The sequence below is a fragment of the Schistocerca cancellata genome, chromosome 1 (genome assembly GCF_023864275.1).
Source record: "Schistocerca cancellata isolate TAMUIC-IGC-003103 chromosome 1, iqSchCanc2.1, whole genome shotgun sequence".
Lineage (NCBI taxonomy): Eukaryota > Metazoa > Arthropoda > Insecta > Orthoptera > Acrididae > Schistocerca > Schistocerca cancellata.
This window is the reverse complement of record NC_064626.1, coordinates 738,570,577-738,593,752: the sequence shown is the minus strand read 5'-3', so window position 1 is coordinate 738,593,752 and position 23,176 is coordinate 738,570,577. Positions and strand designations below refer to the sequence as shown.

The following is a 23,176-nucleotide window of genomic DNA, read 5'->3' as shown; positions in this document are numbered from 1 at the left end:
AACTTTTTCGATATACTCCGTCATTCCTACCTGGTAAAGATCCCACACCACGCAGCAGTATTCTAAAAGAGGACGGACAAGCGTAGTGTAGGCACTCTCCTTAGTAGGTCTGTTACATTTTCTAAGTGTCAAGCCAATAAAAAGCACTCTTTGCTTAGCCTTCCCCACAACATTTTCTATATGTTCTTTCCAATTTAAGTTGTTGGTAATTGTAATACCTAGGTATTTAGTTGAATTTACGGCTTTTTGATTAGACTGATTTATCGTGTAACCGAAGTTTACCGAATTCCTTTTAGCACTCATGTGGATGACCTCACACTTTTCGTTATTTGGGTTGAACTGTCACTTTTCGCACCATTCAGATATCTTTTCTAAATCGTTTTTCAGTTTGTTTTGATCTTCTGATGACTTTATTAGTCGATAAACGACAGCGTCATCTGCAAACAACAGAAGACGGCTGCTCAGATTATCTCCCAAATCGTTTATATAGATAAGGAACAGCAAAGGGCCTATAACACTACCTTGGGGGAACGCCTGAAATCCTAGCGTGGGTAATAAACACCTGCTGGATAGCGCGACTTTTATGGAGGACGGATCTCCACCTCATATTGCTACACATGTGAGTGATCTCCCGCGTATATCATTTGGTGAGGATCGCGTGCTGAGCCTCCAGGTCCGTCATACTTAGCCCCTATGTCTCCAGGCCACAATGCATGTCATCACTGATGGTGGGTTAGCCGAAGTCGCAAGTTTACCGCGCTCGAAAGATCTTATTATAGATGCTAAAAGGCAACATCTGATGTCAAGTTCTCACCATACCTACTGATATGCTTTACACTGCTGTTTACAACTCTGTCCCGCGACTGCAGTTAGTGGTGATGAATAACGGCAAACATGTTGACGTCAGTTGTAAAGATCATCATCGTTGCTAAAAATCAAATGTTATGCTAATTATTGTCATTGTACTATACGAAGCGCCTTCTGTTGGTCATTTTGTGCACTTTCTTGGTTTCAGTAAAACCCCACGTCATTTCAACCACGGGTGTCAATTTTTACCTCCCTACCTTCATTATTTTGTGAATTATTGAACGTACTTTTGGGTCACTCTGTATGTTAACTTAAATCGCAGGCATATTTGGCATGTGCGAGCGGAGGACTTTCCATATCTCATAAACAGACATTCATTTTTCAAGCGTATTCTAGTTTCCGCTTTGGGCAGAGGCGCCATGTCTGCTGAATTCTGTAAGTCAAATACTTGTCGACCTGAGCACGACTCTGGTGAAGAACATAACGGAAACGGGTGGACAAGCTCCCGACACAGTGTCGTGAAGATACTCATGAAGACACTTGCGCCTGTGACGATGCCTATGACAAAAATCGCGCCGATTACACGTTCGTTGCGCGGGAGAACGACAATTAACTTTAGATTCATATTTGTCGTTACATGTCTCCTCTTAGTTTAATTATTGCGGCCAGTTTCTCAATTTAATTGACGAACTTAAAGATTAAAATCTTTTGAGTCAGATTTCTACAAAGACCACATCGCTCTGAGCACGTCAATTTTAATATTAACTGTCTCGTATATTTCATAAATACTTTGCCTCGCAATGTCTTATGTGTGTCCGTACACGCAATAATTCGTAAGTTACCGTGCCAAGATGATTGTTTTCTCGCCATGTTCCTTTGGAAGAATTCGCAAGTTTGGTCGCTCGTCGGCCGCGTATTTCGTACCTGGGAATTGGTGACCGTTGGAATGTGTGGTGTACTCGTAACTTTTCCGACAGGAAACTCTTGGTATATTCGAGATTTTCCGTACCAAATGGCTCTGAGCACTATGGGGCTCAACATCTTAGGTCATAAGTCCCCTAGAACTTAGAACTACTTAAACCTAACTAACCTAAGGACATCACACGCATCCATGCCCGAGGCAGGATTCGAACCTGCGACCGTAGCAGTCCCGCGGTTCCGGACTGCAGCGCCAGAACCGCTAGACCACCGCGGCCGGCTTTCCGTACCACCTGGTGGCTAGTGAGTCCCAAGTCCTTTATTGTGTCATGCATGGATAAATGAGGCCAGAAATCGGGCTGCTCTGTCTAGATAAGAATGCTCTATCATATGATATAGGAAGTTGTGGCTGTTTGAGTCAGCTTCGAGGTGTTTTTAATTATAATTTAAACTCCCGGGAACCGAGACCTTCGTGGTGAGTCCTTGTGGAAGGTGTCAGAGGCCGAAGTGTCGTAGTACATTATTGTCGTACATTTCCTATAGCGTGATTTCTGTTGTTAATTCGATTTCTGAATGAAGAATTCACGTGAAAATAGGCTTCCCGTGTTTTGGTTAGATACGTATCTTGTTCCTGAATGAGTTGTCCTGGAATGAGCAATGTGCGAAATGTGATGAACACGTGTGCTTTTATTTTAAAACATTTCGACTATAAATTCAGCTGCATGCATACTGCGCACTCGTAATTTCATCGTCTTGTGGTCGTTAATTTGTACTGAAGATCTGTTTTGCACTTGTCCGTTACGAGCTGTCTATTTCAGGAGCTTAGATTTCTTTCTTAATAAAACTGACCTTGTGCCTGAATATTAAGCTATTATATCGAGAGAGTTTGTACCAGATGACGTGGACTAGAGGTTGCGAAAGGTTTAGTACCCACGTGATCAGGACAAAATTAGTCCATTGTAGAATTAGTGTTTACAAGCCGTAGCACAGCATCGATTTCTTTTAATTTTTTGTTGCAATAAAGACCACAGCCGTCCAAAGTGGCAGAGCGGTTCTACGCGCTTCAGTCTGGAACCGTGCGACTTCTAGGGTCGCAGGCTCGAATCCTGCCTCGGGCATGGATGTGTGTGATGTCCTTAGGTTAGTTAGGTTTAAGTAGTTCTAAGTTCTAGGGGACTGATGACCCCAGATGTTAAGTCCCATAGAGCTCAGAGCCATTTGAACCAACAAAGACCACAGGTAACTTGTCTGGTAACCGAATAGGGCTACTGGGATATTTGCACTGTGGGTAGATACAGTACAATAGAGTAAATATGATGGTCGTCTTATGCAGTTAGAAATGTTATTTATGTGTGCTGTTTTGTTAAGAAAAACAATAAATTAATTATGTTGCGTTTAGACATTATTATAGTCAGATGCATATTTATGAGAGCGAGCTGAAAAGAAATGCCTCCGAATTTTTCATGTGAAAAGTCTTAACACTAATTAAATAAAACAAACGTGAGTAACATTCTACATCTTTATTCTATGTCTAAATATTTATTTCTCAACATAGCCAGCTTGGCGATCAACACAATTCTTCTAACGAGAGACCAGTTTTTTGGTACAGTCACTGTAGAATGTTTGACTTTGCTGACGGAACCACAAATTAATCTCTGCTTGCACCGCTTCATCACTATGAAAGTGAAGTCCTCGAAAATGTTCTTTACGTTCTGGAGACAGATGAGAATCTGATGGGGCCAAGCCGGTACTGTATGGAGGATGATCGATGACAGCGAAGCCGAGGCGTCGGATTGCTGCAGATGTTGCGGCGCTCGAGTGTGGTCTGGCGTTGTCATGCTGAAGAACAGGGTGCTCCATTTGTGGACGAAGCCTTCCAGTTCGGACCTCGATTACAGCACGCTGTTTGTAATGCACCGACACAGTTATGTTACACACTGCCATATCAGAGGCTACAGTTCGGAGATCTTTAGCGACAGAGGGCTGCAAATACAGGGTGGCTGAGAAGTCGCTTCGTAGTTTTAAATGTCTGTAATTTTTTTTATTAATCATTATTTTGCACACGGAATAAGCTGTAGTCGGTTCTCAGGACCACGCGAATATTCGTACTACAATGCAGTTTCACAAATACTCCCGAGTTGTCGACCAAACGACGTACACCTATAGGTACGTCGTCAATTGATTTCTGCAGAAAAGTCACAGGTACACTTCCGAAGACAATTGTGATCCTTTCTAATTTGTTAAGAGGGCGTGGGTTTGTTTAGTACACACCTTCTTTGGCTCAAACCGCCACTCCGACTACAGGCCACATGTGGCCCATCGGGACCATCCGACCGCCGTGTCATCCTCAGTTGAGGATGCGGATAAGAGGGTCGTGGGGTCAGCACACCGCTCTCCCGGTCGTTATGATGGTATTCTTGACCGGAGCCGCTACTATTCGGTCGAGTAGCTCCTCAATTGGCATCACGAGGCTGAGTGCACCCCGAAAAATGGCAACAGCGCACGGCGGCCTGGATGATCACCCATCCAAGTGCCGACCACGCCCGACACCGCTTAACTTGGGTGATCTCACGGGAACTGGTGTAGCCACTGCGGCAAGTTCTTCGGCCCAGCCCCACAAGAACAAGTCACAAGGTGTGACGTCGGCACTTCTCGGAGGCCGTTCATGGGGTCCTCGCTGTCCCAGCCAACATCGTGGAAAGTGTTCTTCCAGCTAGTCACGAACGATGCATTCAAAAGGAGGTGTTGCTCCGCTCTGGTGAAAAATGATATGCGCAACATTATCCCATTGTGATATCAGTGGCCACACATATTCAATCAACATCTGGCGACACCGGCCGCTGTTCATGGTGACTCGCAGTATGAATGGACCAACGGGACAATCCCCGGTCATACCGCACCAGACTGTAATCTTTCAGTTGACATTCCTGGATTTGTTTCTGCCTCGTAACGATAGTTTTGGCGATTGACGAATCCCCCAACGTGAAACACCGACTCATCACTCCAAACGATCTTCTGGAACAAATTCGGCCAATCGTTACCCCATGGCAGCATAATTACCCCATATTCCACCCGTTTGTCACAAGTCTCCAACGGTAACTCCTGAACATAGTGGGGTTTCCAAGGTTTTCAAATCAGGCCCTTCTTTAACACAAGACGCACCGTGTGCCTAGTGATTCCGCTCTAACGAGCTGCCTGGCGTATCGGTTTACCTCCTCCTTCTTCTTCTCATCATCATCATCATCAAGATGTCCCTCACTGCCGCTACAGTTTCTGGAGATCGCGCCATCAAAGCCTTCTCCTCCTGGTTTTTTTCACAACTAACCCAGTGGTCATTAACTTGGTGTGACAATTCCTAATGGTTTTAGCATCAAGTGTGGCACGAGGGCCACGAACGTACCACCACCATCGCTGAACGAGGGCTGCAGATCGCCACACTGCCAACCTCAAACTGGTTCAAATTGCTCTGAGCACTATGCGACTTAACTTCTGAGGTCATCAGTCGCCTAGATCTTAGAACTAATTAAACGTAACTAACCTAAGGACATCACACACATCCATGCCGAGGCAGGATTCGAACCTGCGACCGTAGCGGTCGCGCGGTTCCAGACTGTAGCGCATAGAGCCGCTCGGCCACCCCGGCCGGCTGCAAACCTCGAAGCGACCTGAGCGCGCTCTTATGAAGTCGCCGTAAAAAGGTGCTACGGGCGGTCTACACATTTTCAGAGTTCCTGTAACAAAGCACGACAACGTCCATTAATAAATCTAAAACTTACGGACATTTAAAACTAGGGAACGATTTCTCACGCACGCTCTACGCAAACATGAAGAATAAAGATACAGAATGTCAAGGAAGTTTGTTTTGCTTGAAAAGCTTAAAGAGTTTTCACAATACTATTTTTGTAAGTCAGTTTCATGTGACCCTCAGACCAAAATTCTTTTTCTTACGCGCGTGTATTTATGCAAAAGGCAGTGCGGTCTCTAGTGGCGACTGGGTGCTTTCAAGGGCCCGAAACAGTCAACAAGCGAGACAGACGGGGGTCCCTCTCGCCTGCAGGCAGCTTAGCAAGTCAGGTGAGGCGAGGCGGGCAGGCGGCAGTTTGCTGTGCAATTGTGGGCGCGCAGCTAACTCGGTAGCTGCGGCCGGCCTCGACTCGTTCGCCCAGGCTCCGCCCGACACTGACACCACGTATGCTTCACAAGCAGTTACTTTCGACCGCAAATCAGGCAAATACTTCGCTCAGACAACATATCAACTTCCTCGTGACCCACTATGGTTTTTACAGTGCAAATACACTAATCGCTTATGCTCGTAGGAAGCTCATCAGGAAAGGATATATTTGTGGTGTCACCGCCAGACACCACACTTGCTAGGTGGTAGCTTTAAATCGGCCGCGGTCCATTAGTACATGTCGGACCTGCGTGTCGCCACTGTCAGTAATTGCAGACCGAGCGCCACCACACGGCAGGTCTAGAGAGACTTACTAGCACTCGCCCCAGTTTTACGACGACTTTGCTAGCGACTACACTGACGAAGCCTTTCTCTCATTTGCCGAGAGACAGTTACAATAGCCTTCAGCTAAGTCCATGGCTACGACCTAGCAAGGCACCATTAACCATATCTAGAGAGAGTCTCACTTGTATCATCAAGAATGCTGTATACAAATGATGGATTAAAGTTAAGTATTCCAGCAGCTACGTACTTTTCTTTATAGCATTCATTACGTATCCTGTTTCAGACCTAAGCAAGCCTGCTTGAATTTAACGCGTGCATTTCGGCTACTTCCGAGTGGCGTGGCTGTCTTGTTACGCCACAACAATATTTATCACAGAATAGCCACGGACTTGACCGGTTTCCCTTTAAATGCTCAAAGGATCTTATTACACAGCCAAAGTTCTTGAGAAATATTTTATATGAGCTAGGATCACGCTGTAAGATTAATAAAAGGTATGATGAAAGTACCTCAGCACAATAAAGCGTCTTTCATGGGATTATTTCACAAAGTTGTTATGAAATATAATATGTGCCTACGAAGTTCGCGGCTGATGTCCTCCACCAGTTTCTGGCGTAAAGTAGCAACGAGGCACTCTTACATTCCTTATCACGCACAAAGAATAGAACTGTTACCATCTTAAACCTCAAAAATAAAGCGAATTAACATCAGATCTCTCAAAGTTAATGGAAGCCGCTTCGGGTTGGAACCTATTCAAAATACTGTGAAATCATTTACCTCACAAAACATTCTATGATGTAAAGAGGAGGGTCCCCTTTTCTGTTCTAGTTCTGTTTTTGATTGACTAGCCTAGGAAGGTATACTCTCAGAATTTCGACAGTAAATCACACACTCTTATGTATAACACCTCCTTTGTAACGACTGCCACTGCAGTTTTATGGGCATCTCTGGGATGCTTCCATTTTTACTAAATGAAGTTACGACGAGACGCTGCTGTTTTCCCAATCTTCTCTTTGTCTCCATCAGTCCTTTGTAGCAAGGGCCCCACACTTTCGAGCAATACTCAAGTGTCAGCATAAAGACGTTTTCATGAGCTTCCTTCTTCGTTCTTCTACCAAGAGGTAGTTTTGAAAGAACTCTGACAATCGCTCGGAAAACAGGTAACTCACATGCATTGATGCTATGAAACATTGCATTGATAATGGCAAGGCACTAGCCGAAATCTAGATATGCCAAATAAAACTTTGAAAAAGAACGACTGATTGCTGCGCCCTATCATTTGTAAGCCTTAAAGTACTGTTTGTAATGGGTTACTGTAGCTCGATTGTGACTACTTCTAATAGTTTGATATAATTCCCACGTTGTTGTACATGATAGCCTTGTCCCACTACTCAGCCACCCAGGCTGTCTATTACTACTAGTACCCTGTTTAGAACCTTATAATGCAAAACAACTTAGAAAGAACACGAGTGATATGACTAAATCTTTATTTACACATGGTGTCAAGGAATGCTCTAACAAACTTTCACGTTTCTCTATGCCGGAGATGCTGTTTACTGTCGTCCATACGGGAGGGTGTCCGATGGTCAGATGACGGTATGTTTCTGCCATTCTCGTGTGTGAGCATATCTTGGCGGTGAAATTTAAAACTTCGGTTTTCGCTTTGCTGTCGTCAGCTGCAACACCAGACTGATCAGCAATGGGCTCAGTGCAAGCCTTCGAACCCCTTAGCGATTTTACATAAAATCAGAATTTGCTCGGCTTCCCTGCCAGATATTTGGTTAGGTGTGGCGGTGGTAGTTGTACGCGTCCTGCATAGATCTTTTCACAGACGCCCGGATCTCTGCTACCTTCCGCTCGTCATGATATGTGCGTTCCCTTCGGAACCGAGAGTGCAACAGCTTCTGCTTCCTTGGCATCCTCCGAATTTCGTTATTAACCGTTGTGGATCTTTTCCATCTTTTATGCCCTTACTAGACAAATAACTCTCCAGACCACGATTTACAATCTGCTCAAACTTTGCCATAGTTCGTCTACATCCATCTTACTGGAATTAACTGATGCCAGCTCACTGTCCAAGTCAGATACTAATAATTGGGTTGATCACTGTTAGCACTGTAGACTGAGGCCCAATTATGCAGACATTTGGTCAAATAAAAGTTAGCTTAAAAGAACTCTGATCAGAAAGTGATTGTTACCAAGGCAGGTTTTATCTCTGGGCGTAGTTCAAATGGCTCTGAGCACTATGGGACTTGACATCTGAGGTCATCAGTCCCCTAGGACTTAGAACTACTTAAACCTAACTAACGTAAGGACATCACACACATCCATGCTCGAGGCAGGATTCGAACCTGCGACCGTAGCAGCAGCGCAGTTTCAGACTGCAGCGCCTAGAACCGCTCGGCCACCGTGGCCGGCTCAAGGCATGCAGTCCGACTCGTATTGCAGGTGGAGATCATTTTCTGGGGCTTTGTTCATGACTACTCGACCATGACGGAAGTGATTCAGCTATTGAATCGTTTTCCTATTTTACGTATGTTATCGATAAATTGTTTTAACAAGTTTAGTCTAATGAGTTTATTGAAGAGAGATTTTTTTACCATTTTGTAAATTCTTATTCGATATCTCGTTTAATTAATAAACATAACTGAAGTTATAGGTTTTTGAGCCGCGCGCAAGCCACACCTCATTAGACCATCAAGTCGCAGTATTCACCTCTGGTTTAAAAAAAAAAAAAAATTCAAATGTGTGTGAAATCTTATGGGACTTAATTGCTAAGGTCATCAGTCCCTAAGCTTACACACTACTTAGCCTACATTATCCTAAGGACAAACACACACACACACACACACACACACACACACACACACACACACCTATGCCCGAGGGAGGACTCGAACCTCCGCCGGGACCAGTCACCTCTGGTTCAACAAAAGCTAAAAGCAGTACGTTACCGAACTGTAGTGCCGTCTGCAGGGCTACGTGAGGCAACTTTCCTTGATCGCATACACTGATCAATCATTTTTTATGACATTAGTTGACTGCTCTAACACGTAAGATGCTTGTATGACACTAAAGCAACCATGGATGCTAGAGTCATAAATGTTACGAATGTGAAAATTTTAAAAATATCTTAGAATTTGTTTGCACCAACCAAGATGTATGATTATGTAGTCAATCAGGGAAACTTTCTACCACTCAGAGTACCTTTGTACGACTTTTGTTTCAAATGACTCGTGCTCCACCTACCTTCATTATTTTCTACTAAAAGTAACAGTTTTATTACCTCTGAGAGTGCTAGTTAGTATTTCAGTTGTCCTTCTAACTTCCTACAAGCTCTTAGGTTTGTGATTATCATTTAATTGCGTTGGCTGGGAACTGAGCTTCTGGCGACAGTGATTTAACTTGAACAATGTAAGATCAATATCTCGATATTTCAAAGTAAACCCGCAGTACTGAATTAATACTGTTTCTTTTTACTTCTTATTAACACCTGATTTCCATCTGGCGCGCTGCAAATTTTCCCACAGCATCTTAAATAGGAAAATTCCCTGTTTTTTTAGACTGGCCAATAGCTATCCTGAATGACAGTAGCGTAATTTTGTACCAACTCTAAAACTGAAACTTTTCCCTAATCGGGCACAGTTAGTATACATTTTCACTTTTCCATGTACTGAATAAGTGTAGACGTAGAATGTTACAACGTTGCGACGTGTAATTTGTATTGTGGGCAATATTTTCAAAAAATGGTAAAATTTAGTACAAAGTTACTCAGACTGATTGTATCATAATTTGAGTGGTACAGTTTCTTACGTGCATTGCGGTGTTAATGACGTGTTATGGGTTTCACTTCTTAAGAATATTTCTTCCGTTGTAAAAAACACAATTCTAATTTTTTCACCTTGTTTTTTAATGATGACGGTATTTTTATTGAATACAGGTTCAGGCTGTGGACATTGGAGACAATAGTGTTGGTGGAAGATTTAGGGATGAGGTATACTTAGTAATCTTTCTGGTAAGGCTGACAGATGATGAAACGGAAATTTCAATTTCTTTAGTGAAGTCTGGGCTAGCCACTAATGTAAGAAGGGCAAATGTTGATTCAGCAGCCTGCCGGGGTGGCCGAGCGGTTCTAGGCGCTTCAGTCTAGAACCGCGCGACCGCTGCGGTCAAAGGTTCGAATCCTGCCTCGGGCATGGATGTGTGTGATGTCCTTAGGTTAGTTAGGTTTAAGTAGTTCTTAGTTCTAGGGGACTGATGACCTCAGCAGTTAAGTCTCATAGTGCTCAGAGCGATTTGAACCATTTTGATTCAGCGAAGGCAGTTGGTTCTGAGAAACCAAGGAGATTAAGATCAAGAAAACGTACGTCAAGGAAACTTTTAGAGAATGTCAAGCAGGTAAGGCTAGGGATGCTCATGCAGGAAACGGAAGTTATACACGAAATAATTAAGAAATAAAGAAATTACAGGAAGGACATAATACCATAGTGAGGAAAGTGGAGATAAATGCCTGCAATTAGAGAGACTGGGAGACTTCGTCAGGAGCAACATCAACGGCCGTGAAGCGTAAACGTATGGTGCGGCATCATAGGAAATTACATTGTGAGACCTTTCTTCATATCAAGCGTTCACTTTCTGACGAACATTCTGTCGTTTCTTCTAGATTTCAGTCCATGTTCAACACACATGCTTAAATAAAGTATAATTTAATTTTTCTGAAAGACAAAATTTATGTTACGTGATTTGGGTGGTTACCAAATCATTGTTAGTAAACTGTTTGTTTCATTTACGGGGGTACGAAACTTCAATGCAGTGTGAAATTAATCGACAGCGTTTATTGCACGTTGTTGGTAACACTGTCATTACGCTTTCACGTTCAGCATGAACGTTTCGATAAGAAGACGTTTCGATAAGGAGAATATTTATTTTGCGGTGTACACGTAGTTACAAAAATACGTTTAGTAAAATGTTTAGTTCAACGAATGTATCCCATATGATATAATTTAGAGGAGTGTAAGTAGAGACAGTTGGATCTTCATTCTACAATTTAGATATTTAATACGACAGTTGCTTTTTGCGGCTAATAAGACCTCTTTATTTTTGAAGAATGAACTGTTGATTTCTCTGTTTCTGCTCACTTACATCCGGGTGAAAACACAAATGTGAAATTGTTTTCCTAAACGCTTTGCGATACGCTAGATTCTAGTCTATCTCGTATTGCCATATCAAACATTCGTAGGTGAACTTACACCTAGGTCGTAAGTTGGTTCAAAGGGAAATAAAGCTTTATCCACGGAGGGCAGGACTACCTCACGGTATGCTACTACACATGGTCCGACACGCCTGCTTCGCACTGTTAGCAACGCAAATTCCGTTTCCGGCCACCGTGCTCTCATATTCTACGATCTACGATATTCTCGAAATTTTTTCCGACAGTTTTCAACGTGAACATATCTCAGTTGATACCAGCGCTCAAAAAATTAGCGAAACAAAAACATAAGTGCCCTTCGACGCTCCAGCATTTGCCGAAAATTGCGTTTCGATATCTGAAACCGTTCACGATATAATAGGGGTGTTACATCTTATATATACAGGGTGATTTTTTCCACCGTGTACAAAATCTATGGACTGAGCTATGAGAGAATACGGAACAAAAAAAAAAGGTCTAATGAACTTATGTCCGGAAATGCATGGTTTCCACGCTAGAGACAATTTATTTAACCATATACTGTCACAGAGACTGCGTCTAATACGCGCTATACCATGCAGCCACACTTACGAGCATTGTGTACTGAAAATGGTTTCCATGTGCCTCAACGCAAGCAGTACGCGCCGTCGCATGTTACGTTTCACACGTTCACGTCGACCAGGCAGCATCCGAGCAGTGTCAAAGGCAGCTTGAAGACGCTGCTCCAGTTCTCCACATCTGGAATGGGCTCTGAATACACGATATTTTTGAGATGGTACCATAGCCACAAATAGCACAGGCTGAGAACTGGTGAACGAGAAAATCATGCAACTGGATCCCCATCGTCTGATCGATCGACCAGGGAAGCTGGAGGAGTCACGTAAACCTTCGAATCATCAATGGCACTTCTCCCAGCAGGTGGGGCAAAGTCACCCGAAGGAAATGCCAATAGTTCCGGTCTGTTCAGCGACGTGGAAGACTGGCCCCAAAACACTATCGCCAATTATACCGGCCCACACATTCCGGCTGCACCGAAGGTGATGGATGATTCGCTGTCACCATACCATAGAGGTTCTGCATGTTATCCCACAGATGACTGTTATGAAAGTTGAAGATACCAGTTCTCGTGAAGCTGGTCTCATCTGTGAATAGGATGGATGACACAGATCCCGGAATCGTGGTTGCCTGGTGAAGAAAGCAGTGACAAAGCTGCTCCCGATGTGCAAGGCCTGCCGCTAGTAAGCCCTGCACACGCTGTAAGTGTAGTAACAAATGTCATGGAGAGTTTTGCACACGGTCGTCTGGCTTATCCTGTACTAGCGCGCCAACTGCCTGGTACTGAAACAGCGGTCGCCTTCCACAATATGGGTGTCCTTTGTCATTGAATACACAGAAATATCTCGAAAACTGCACATAGGATCAAAAAAGTTATAATTCCGATTTTTCTGTCTCGGAGGGGGAGATCCAACGATACCACACTCGATGCGACACCCCACCCTGTGCGATGTTGGCGGGGAACTTTGAAATCTTCAGTGGGTTGGTTCAAATGGCTCTGAGCACTATGGGACTCAACATCTTAGGTCATAAGTCCCCTAGAACTTAGAACTACTTAAACCTAACTAACCTAAGGACAGCACACACACCCATGCCCGAGGCAGGATTCGAACCTGCGACCGTAGCAGTCCCGCGGTTCCGGACTGCAGCGCCAGAACCGCTAGACCACCGCGGCCGGCCATCTTCAGTGGGAATCCCGGTTTTTTTATTGCAGATTACGATTCTAAGGCAAAATCTACATACGTTCTGTCTGAAGCATTTTCTTCGCTTCGCCACACAAGGCGCTGTAATCGGAGGAATAGAAATCGGTACGCAATTGTAGTTTATGACATGCTACTCAATGGCCATTGAATATTCAATGATGCTGCGAGGGTAGGGTAGGCCAGTATCTCATAACTTCTAATTGGAAACCCCATTCGAAAAGTTGTATTTCTCTGACATGTCGAACGGGGGACTACGCGCCACCGTGTAGCAAACTGTGACGTATCATAATAGGTAGTACACTGCGGCCGGAGCTCATGTATAGTGCAGACATAGAACAGGCAGCAGCACTAACAACGCTGTACTCGTCCAGTGTGTATTGCCTGTACTCCTACCTACAATTTGCAGAACAGAGGTGCAAATGGACGATGAGTGTTGCAACCAAGCCGGCCAGAGTGGCCGAGCGGTTCTAAGCGCTACAGGCTGGAACCGCGCGACCGCTACGGTCGCAGGTTCGAATCCTGCCTTGGGCATGGATGTGTGTGATGTCCGTAGTTTAGTTGGGTTTAAGTAGTTCTAAGATCTAGGGGACTGATGACCACAGAAGTTATGTCCCATAGTGCTCAGGGCCATTTGAACCATTTTTTTTTTTTTTTTTTTGCAACCAAAGACGAAAAAACTGAAATATCCTGATTTACGGAAAATGTAGAAGGAATGCTGAGGCTGCTGTTGCCTTGTGTAGCGAGCGTTTTCCAGAGAAAGATCGCTCTCGTTCGTTGTTTTATAAGGTTGTGAACGCCGTTGTATCTGATGGCAGCGTACAGACCGGCAAAAGCAAACGAAGCAAATGTGTTACAGAAGAAGCTAATAAAATAGCTGTACTAGCAGCAGTGCGCCACCCCCACGGAATGGCGCCCAGAAATTACACTGCTGAAACTGAAACTTCCTGGCAGATTAAAAATGTGTGCTAGACCGAGACTCGAACTCGGGACCTTTGCCTTCCGAGGGCAAGTGCTCTACCAACTGAGCTACCGAAGCACGACTCACGCCCCCTCCTCACAGCTTTACAGGTATTGGCAGAAGTAAAGCTGTGAGGACGGGGCGTGAGTCGTGCTTGGGTAGCTCAGTTGGTAGAGCACTTGCCCGCGATAGGCAAAGGTCCCGAGTTCGAGTCTCGGTCCAGCACACAGTTTTATCTGCCAGGAAGTTTCGACTCTCACGTTGTTTGCCGAAGTACTATTTTCCGATAAGTCTACAATCACAAACTATATTAGCGTTCACCGGCATAGTTTGCATTACCGGAGTGCAGTCAGTCTTTACTGGTTGCGGCAAGCTGATCATCAACGTTCTTGGTCGGTTAAAGTATGATCTGGCATCATGGGGAACAAACTTATTGGCCCGTATTTTATCGACGGCACATTGAATGGGCGCAAATGTCGAACGTTTTTGGAACGAGAACTACCCTTACTGCTGCAGGATGTTGCCCTGGACGTTCAACAACGTATTTGGTTTGAGCGTGACGGTTTCCCAGCGCATTACGCAATTGGACAGGAAGTACTAGACCGTGTTTACACTGCTCGGTATATCGGCGGAGGTGGCGCTGTTAATTGGCATGCTACGTCGCCGGATTTGACGTTGTCGGATTTTTTTTTTTTGTGTGGGAATATTCAAAAGACAGGGTGTACCAGCAAGTGCTAACAGGCGCATCAGAAATGCCTGTGCTGACATTCCCGCAGATATGTTTCTGTCCTATGTACGGTCATTTGGAAAACGGAACACTAAGTGTGTTGAAGTTGCAGGTACTGCGTTTGAACACTTATTCTAGTTGAAAAAGTAGACTAGCGTTCGCCTCGAGCCACGGACACGGTGGTGCTTCCAGTAATCCCCAGTTCGATATGTCGAAGGAATACAACGTGCGAATGGGGTTTCCAATTACAAGTTATGAAATATTGGCTTGTACTACTTTCTCAGCATGGAGGTGAGGTTGCACGTGCCATTGGATATTCAAAAGCCACTGAGTAGCACGTCGTAAATTACGATTGTGTACCTATTTCTATTCCTCCGATTACAGCGCCATCCGTGGCGAAGCGAAGGAAATGTTTCAGTCAAAACTATGTCGATTTTGCCATAAAATCGCAATCTGCAATATAAAGTGAGGGTTCCCACCGAAAATTTCAAAGTTGCCGCCACTCCGTGACCCCCACCCACCCACGCAAGGGATGGGGTGGAGTGTCGAGAGAGGTATCATTGGAAGCCACCCTCAGAGGCAAAGAAATTGGAATTATTAACTTTTCTTTTGATCCGGTGTGTACTTTTCGAGATTTGTCAATGTCTTCAGTTACAATGAACACCCTGTTAGGTAAGGGTAGAATATGAAATTTGTGGTGATCGATGATGTTTGGGTGGGATGGGGATACTGTCTAATGTGGATGTTAAATTTGTTTTCTACACTGAAGAATAGGCAGTAGTTGATTTTGGGTGTGTGGGTGGTTAGCACAGTCACTACCTGAATAAATGTGATCATGTTAAATGAACACATTGTGTATGTAATGTACTGCGTAAAATTACAATGAGCGTCTTTAGGGAGTTGTCAGAATGTGAGGTGAAATTTGGATATACAAAAACTTAAACAATTCTGTGATCAAATACCTAGCTAAGGAACTGACGTGAGTACTCAGTTTGTTGAATTTAATCTGTACATTATTCTGTATATTTTTTAATTCACTAGTTCCTTGAACTGAAGCAAATTGTTTTCCATTTCATTGTTACAGTGAATAAGATGAATGGCTGAGTTCGCAGACTGAATCTAAATTAATGTCCGGTTGCGTGCACAGAAAACTGGAGCTGTCCTAAACCAAAGCAGAGGAGGGCTCTGAAGACATGTGAGATAGTGTGAAGGAAGCCGCCCGGATATCCGTGCACGTTAAGGAGCCACTTCCGGTACGGGGAGGTGCACCGGCCCGGATCGGATTCGCCCGCCGAATGAACGACGAGGGCCTGTGTGCCGGCCAGGCTGATTGTGTGGAAAATCTGGAAATTTGTGGTAAGGTCCTATGGGACCAAACTGCTGAGGTCATCGGTCCGTAAGTTTATGCACTATTTAATCTAACTTAAACTAACTTACTAACTTACGCTAAGGACAACACACACACCCATGCCCGAGCGAGGACTCGAACGTCCGACGGGGGGAGCCGCGTGGGCCGTGACAAGGCGCTCCAGACCGCGCGGCTACACCGCTCCCATTAAACTTTGACAAACACAGAATATACAATGCCACACAGTAAATGGAATGACGCCATTAATAAGTATGCTATTAGGGTCATTGAAAATTTTGGCGATAAACATCTCAGTAAATTAGCTTACCACGCCTACTTTCTTCTCTCCTTTCGTATGGCATCATATTCTGGAGTAACTCATCATTGAGTAAAAGAGTGTTCATTGCACAAAAGCGTGTATTCAGAATAATTGCTGGAGCTCATCCAAGATCATCCTGCAGACACTTATTTAAAGAGCTAGGGATCTTCACTGTAACCTCACTATATACAGGGTGTTACAAAAAGGAACGGCCAAACTTTCAGGAATTATTCCTCACGCACAAAGAAAGAAAATATGTTATGTGGACATGTGTCTGGAAACGCTTAATTTCCATGTTAAAGCTCATTTTAGTTTCTTCAGTATGTATTGTACTTCCTCGATTCACCGCCAGTAAATTTTCACAATCAACATGTGTGGGCTGACGAGAATCCGCACGAAATTGTGCAATCACGCCATCAACACAGATTTTCTGTGAACGTTTGGACAGGCATTGTTGGTGATGTCTTTATTGGGCCCCACGTTCTTCCACCTACGCTCAATGGAGCACGTTATCATGATTACATAAGGGATACTCTACCTGTGCTGCTAGAACATGTGCCTTTACAAGTACGACACAACATGTGGTTCATGCACGATGGAGCTCCTGCACATTTCAGTCGAAGTGTTCGTACGCTTCTCAACAGCAGATTCAGTGACCGATGGATTGGCAAAGGCGGACCAATTCCATGGCCTCCACGCTCTCCTGGCCTCAACTCTCTTGACTTTCATTTATGGGGGAATTTGAAAGCTCTTGTCTATGCAATCCTGGTACCAAATGTAGAGATACTTCGTGCTCGTATTGTGGACGGCTGTGATACAATACGCCATTTGAAACGTCCCCTTTGAACAATTTATACGTGACTGTGCTTAAACTGACACACAATAACGCAATCTGACTTTCAAAAATCTCTACTAAAGAATGGTCCTGACTAACATTAACCTATGCCTTTCACAAATCACTTACCTCACAAAAATCTCCGTTACTCGAACTACTGCAATACGGCGAGCGCCACTACTGCCAGCTAAATAAAATATTCAAACTACGGAAGGCACTAACTACTGATAGGGATAGTTAGCAAATGAAAGATTTTAATAGAGAACAAACAATGTATTTACCTTAATATCATCAAAAGTCATAATATATGTAATTTCAAAACTCCGCCATTTCCTTCCACACATCAACCACTGCTGGCGGCTCACCTCTAACTTCGCAATGTTACGCGCTGTTCACATCCAGCTGCCGCTGCCCAACACTAAAATGGCAGACAACAATGCAAACTAGCCACAGACTGCACACAGCACAGCCAGTGATTTTCATACAGAGCACTACGTAACGTTGCAAATAAGAAAACATAAACTGCCTACTTATATAAAGAAAACATAAACAGCCTACTTACATAGCCCCCACGCTCCATATCCCTATGCACAATTACCAAATTACTATGTTGAACATTAGCTAATTACCGAGCGAGGTGGCGCAGTGGTTAGCACACTGGACTCGCATTCGGGAGGACGACGGTTCAATCCCGTCTCCGGCCATCCTGATTTAGGTTTTCCGTGATTTCCCTAAATCGTTTCAGGCAAATGCCGGGATGGTTCCTTTCAAAGGGCACGGCCGATGTCCTTCCCAATCCTTCCCTAACCCGAGCTTGCGCTCCGTCTCTAATGACCTCGTTGTCGACGGGACGTTAAACACTAACCACCACCACCATTAGTTAATTCATTACACAGTGGCGCTAACACACTGCTTTCGTCTTCACTGTCATTTCTCAGTTTACTTTGGAGCCTAGTATTACGTTTTTCACACGCCATTATTGTCACAATATTTCACACAACAACACAGAAAAACACAATTTGAAGAGCAAAAATAGGGGAACACATTAACATAGCACTGAAAATAATATCTAGTTAATTGCAAGCGCAGCTGCGAAATACTTGGTGCAAATCTACATGCATGCCACAACAGTTTTACTGTACAACAATGAAAGACTGCAACTACAAAGGACATTCTCTCTACAATTACACACTAGCAATAAACAAAAGCTACACTAATTACACAAACTACAAGAAAAAATCAGAAGATTCCAGTGAGGTATCCTGGTAGGGTCGCCATATGAAACGTCCCCTTTGAACAATTTATACATGACTGTGCTAAAAACTGACACACACTAACGGAATCTGACTTTCAAAAATCTCTACTAAAGAATGGCCCTGACTAACATTAACCTATGCCTTTCACAAATCACTTACCTCACAAAAATCTCCGTTACTCGAACTACTGCAATACGGCGAGCGCCACTACTGCCAGCTAAATAAAAGATTCAAACTACGGAAGGAACTAACTACTGATAGGGATAGTTAGCAAATGAAAGATTTTAATAGAGAACAGACAATGTATTTACCTTAATATCATCAAAAGTCATAATATATGTAATTTCAAAACTCCGCCATTTCCTTCCACACATCCACCACTGCTGGTGGCTCACCTCTAACTGTGCAATGTTACGCGCTGTTCACATCCAGCTGCCGATGCCCAACACTACAATGGCAGACAACAATGCAAACTAGCCACACACTGCACACAGCACAGCCAGCGATTTTCATACAGAGCGCTACGTAACGTTGCCAATAAGAAAACATAAACAGCCTACTTATATAAAGAAAACATAAACAGCCTACTTACACATTCTCCAGGGCTGCATCAGCGCATCAGGGATTCCATGCGACGGAGGGTGGATGCATGTATCCTCGCTATCGGGGGACATTTTGAACGTTTCCTGTAACAAAGTGTTTGAAGCCACGCTGGTACGTTCTGTTGCTGTGTGTTTCCATTCCATGATTAATGTGATTGAAGAGAAGTAATAAAATGAGCTCTAACATGGAAAGTAAGCGTTTCCGGACACATGTTCACATAACATATTTTCTTTCTTTGTGTGTGAGGAATGTTTCCTGAAAGTTTGGCCGTACCGTTTCGTAACATCCTGTATACAGGGTGTCCCAGCTGTCTTGTCCACCCAAAATATCTCTGGAACAATAACAGCTATTGGAAAACGACTTTCACCGGTATCAATGTAGGGCTGGGGCCCATGAATGTACATATTTGGAAACATTCTAAAACGAAAGCATATGTGTTTTTTAACACAAACTTATGTTTTTTTAAATGGACCTCCTATATTTTTTCTTCAGCAATCCATAGCATGACAAAGCACATACACAATGGCGTTGATTGCATCGCAATATTCCCATTACATCCCGAGATATTGAGACGCGGAGTTGACGTTTGAAACACCCGACATGCGCTGCTAGCGCACGTCCTGAGGCTCAGGCGTGAACCCCATGCTGCCCGTAATCGCGATGTGATTGACATGTGTAATCACACCTCCATACTTATCAAGAGGTCCGAAACGAATAATACGGTCTGCTGCTATCAACTGTCATAAGCACTTAATGGTTTCCCTCTTGCACGTTTTACGTATCTACGTACACGATATGAAGCAGTACCGATCGGTGTACACCCGTTAGGTTGTCTTATTTATCCTGCACACCCAAAATAAGGTTTATCTAATGCGTTATATGATCCATTGTGCCTGTCGCGCAGGGCCTGTCTCTACCTAGTCAAGTGTCCAACGTAGTTCCCACTACTGCCACAGTTACCACTTCGCCTTGTTTATGACTTGCGACCCATGCAAACTCCTGTACTCCACCACCCTCCGAGCATCCCATTTGTTGCTGCTTTGGCGTGCAGTACACCGCCTGCCAATGTAGTCGTGCATCAGAGTAATCTAGTGACGGCACGGAGGTAGTACACATTGTGAATAAACATTGTGGTGTGGAACTTAAACTGTACAGTATAATGTACACACGTGAAGATGTGGTAGAAATGCTGCTGATCTATGGAGAATGTACGTTGACGGGAAATACGTTATGAGATTGCTTGTTTGTTGATAGTACTGTTAGCGAATATTATGATTATTTAGTTAATATGTCTGTTTTCTACCCTAATCTACATACCTGTACTGTACGCTGTTGTAGGTGGACGAAATGCTGTTCAGGCAGAACGACTGTACAGAAGACGATTCCCTGACAAGCCATCGCCTTCGCGCCGCAAGTATTGGTCGTCTCACATCTCGTCTACGTGAAACGGGAAGCTTAAATCCAAGACCTCGACATCGTCCTAGAACACGCACAGATGAACGTGCTGAAGTTGCTGTGCTCGCTACCATAGCTGTAAATCCTCAAATCAGCACACGTCAAATTGAACGTGAAGTTGGTGTGTCGAAATCAAGTGCACAGCGTATTCTTAAACGTCATAAATTTCATCCTTACCACGTTCATTTACACCAGGATCTTCATGGAAATGACTTCCGCAATGGGGTAACATTTTGTCGGTGGGCTCAGCAAAAACTTCTAACTAATTCAAATTTTTTTGGAGATGTTCTCTTTACCGACGAGGCATCATTCTCCAACAAAGGAATTGTCAATATGAGGAATACGCATTATTGGTCCGCAGACAATCCAAAATGGCTCCGTCAGGTAGAGCATCAACGTCCGTGGAAAGTTAATGTTTGGTGTGGGATTATTGGAGATACCATTATCGGACCTTTCTTTATAAATGGCATCCAAAATGGCAGACAATACTCCAGATTTATACGACACAATCTTCTTGTTCTCTTGGACACCGTACCTCTGAACCGGAGAATGGTCATGTGGTATCAGCATGACGGATGCCCTGCACATAACGCCTTACGAGCACGACGACTTCTGAACCGTAAGTTCCCTGGTAGGTGGATTGGACGAGGTGGCCCAGTTAGGTGGCCTGCCCGATCTCCGGACCTTACACCGCTGGATTATTTTCTTTGGGGAGCAGTGAAGGATGCTGTTTACCAACGTGAACTAACAACACCAGAGGACATGAAGCAACGCATTATTGATGCTTGTACAGCCATCAAAGAGGAAACAGTAGCACGAAGTAGGGCATCCTTCATCCGCAGAGTGTCCCCGTGTATGCAAGCCAATGGGCATCACTTTGAGCATGAGATATGAACGCTATGTTTAGTATGTAGTGCTGGTATCACAGTGGAAGTTTCTACAAAGGGCCATTTTACCCAGTGATGTTAAGAAACATTTGTTTGCAACAATTTGTCATTTAACGCATTAGATAAACATAACGTTGATAATTATGTGATAATAAAACTAATTGGTTAAACATGTTTACGTTCATCTTCTATGTCCTACCTGAACTTCCCAAATCAAAACATTTTTACCTAAACAACGTTAAACTTTTAGTCCACTTGCTCGTTTCACTAAAACCATCAACATGAATTTTACTATTACGAGTGAATGATTAACTGTCACTTGCGCTAGATCTACAGTAAAGTAAAGTTTTAACGTTGAACGGCATTACCTTTTTAGTAACGGATTAACGATAACCGAAGTTAACTTTGCGACTAACGTTGCGGTACACAGATATGTTACAGAACCGCATCACCCCTAGCCTATGGGATAAATACCTGCTGGAATGTACGACGATAATGCAGGATGGCAGCAGACCGTATTATTCGTTTCGGACCTCTTGATAAGTATGGAAGTGTGATTACGCATGTCAATCACATCGTGATTACCGGCAGCATGGGGTTCACGCCTGAGCCTCAGGACGTGCGCTAGCAGCGTATGTCTGGTGTTTCAAGCGTCAACTTCGCGTCTTAATATCTCGGGATGTAATGGGAATATTGCGATACAATCAACGCCATTGTGTATGTGCTTTTTCATGCTATGGATTTCTGAAGAAAAAATATAGGTCCATTTAAAAAAAACATAAGTTGAAACGTCCCCTTAGAACAATTGTATACGAGACTGTGCTTAAACTGACACACAATATCTTTTTAGCGCAACGCAATCTGACTTTCAAAAATCCCTACAAAAGAATGGCCCTGACTAACATTAACCTGTACGTTTCACAAATCACCTCACCAAATATCTTCGTTACTCGAACTACTGCAATACAGCGAGCGCCACTACTGCCAGCTAAGTAAAAGATTCAAACTACGGAAGGCACTAACTACTGATAGGGATAGTTAGCAAATGAAAGATTTTAATAGAGAACAAACAATGTATTTACTTTAATAGTCATAATATATGATATCCAGTATTACAAACTTCAAAACTCCGCCATCTCTCTCCCCACATCCACCACTGCTGGCGGCTCACCTCCAACTGCGCAACGCTACGCGCTGTTCCCCCCTGCGGGTCCGGGGTAAGAATAGGCCCGAGGTATTCCTGCCTGTCGTACGAGGCGACTAAAAGGAGTTTCAACTGTTTCGGCCTTCCATGTGATGGTCCCCCTTGGGGTTTGACCTCCATTTTTCTAAATTTCTACAGAAGTACGAGCCTTTTGGGGAAGGACACCTTACGTGGTGTACCACTGGTCCTAAGTGCACTAAGACCTTGGCACTCAGCATTGCACCGGCGTTGTAACCATACCCACTATTACTCAAATTGGGCCTAAACGCCTTTTGGGTTGTCCCAGTTACGCCCATAGTGCGTCTCCATCTGCACCAGCGATCATGATGGACTTTCCATGGCACCAGAAATCCAGCACGGTAGCCAGCCCGTTGTGGTGGGGTCGTCATGTACCCTCTAGGTTGTAGCCCCCTGACAACACAGGGATCGTACTGCCGATACCTGAGCTGCACCCTCCCCA

The 23,176-nt window shown here is 44.0% G+C and overlaps 1 non-coding gene across 1 annotated transcript; it reads right to left on the bottom strand.

The window, feature by feature from the left end:
• Window positions 1–14,085: 14,085 nt before the first annotated feature.
• On the bottom strand, window positions 14,086–14,162 carry Trnap-cgg (transfer RNA proline (anticodon CGG)). Its single transcript has one exon. It is a non-coding gene; the product is annotated as a tRNA-Pro (tRNA).
• Between the last annotated feature and the right edge of the window lie 9,014 nt (window positions 14,163–23,176).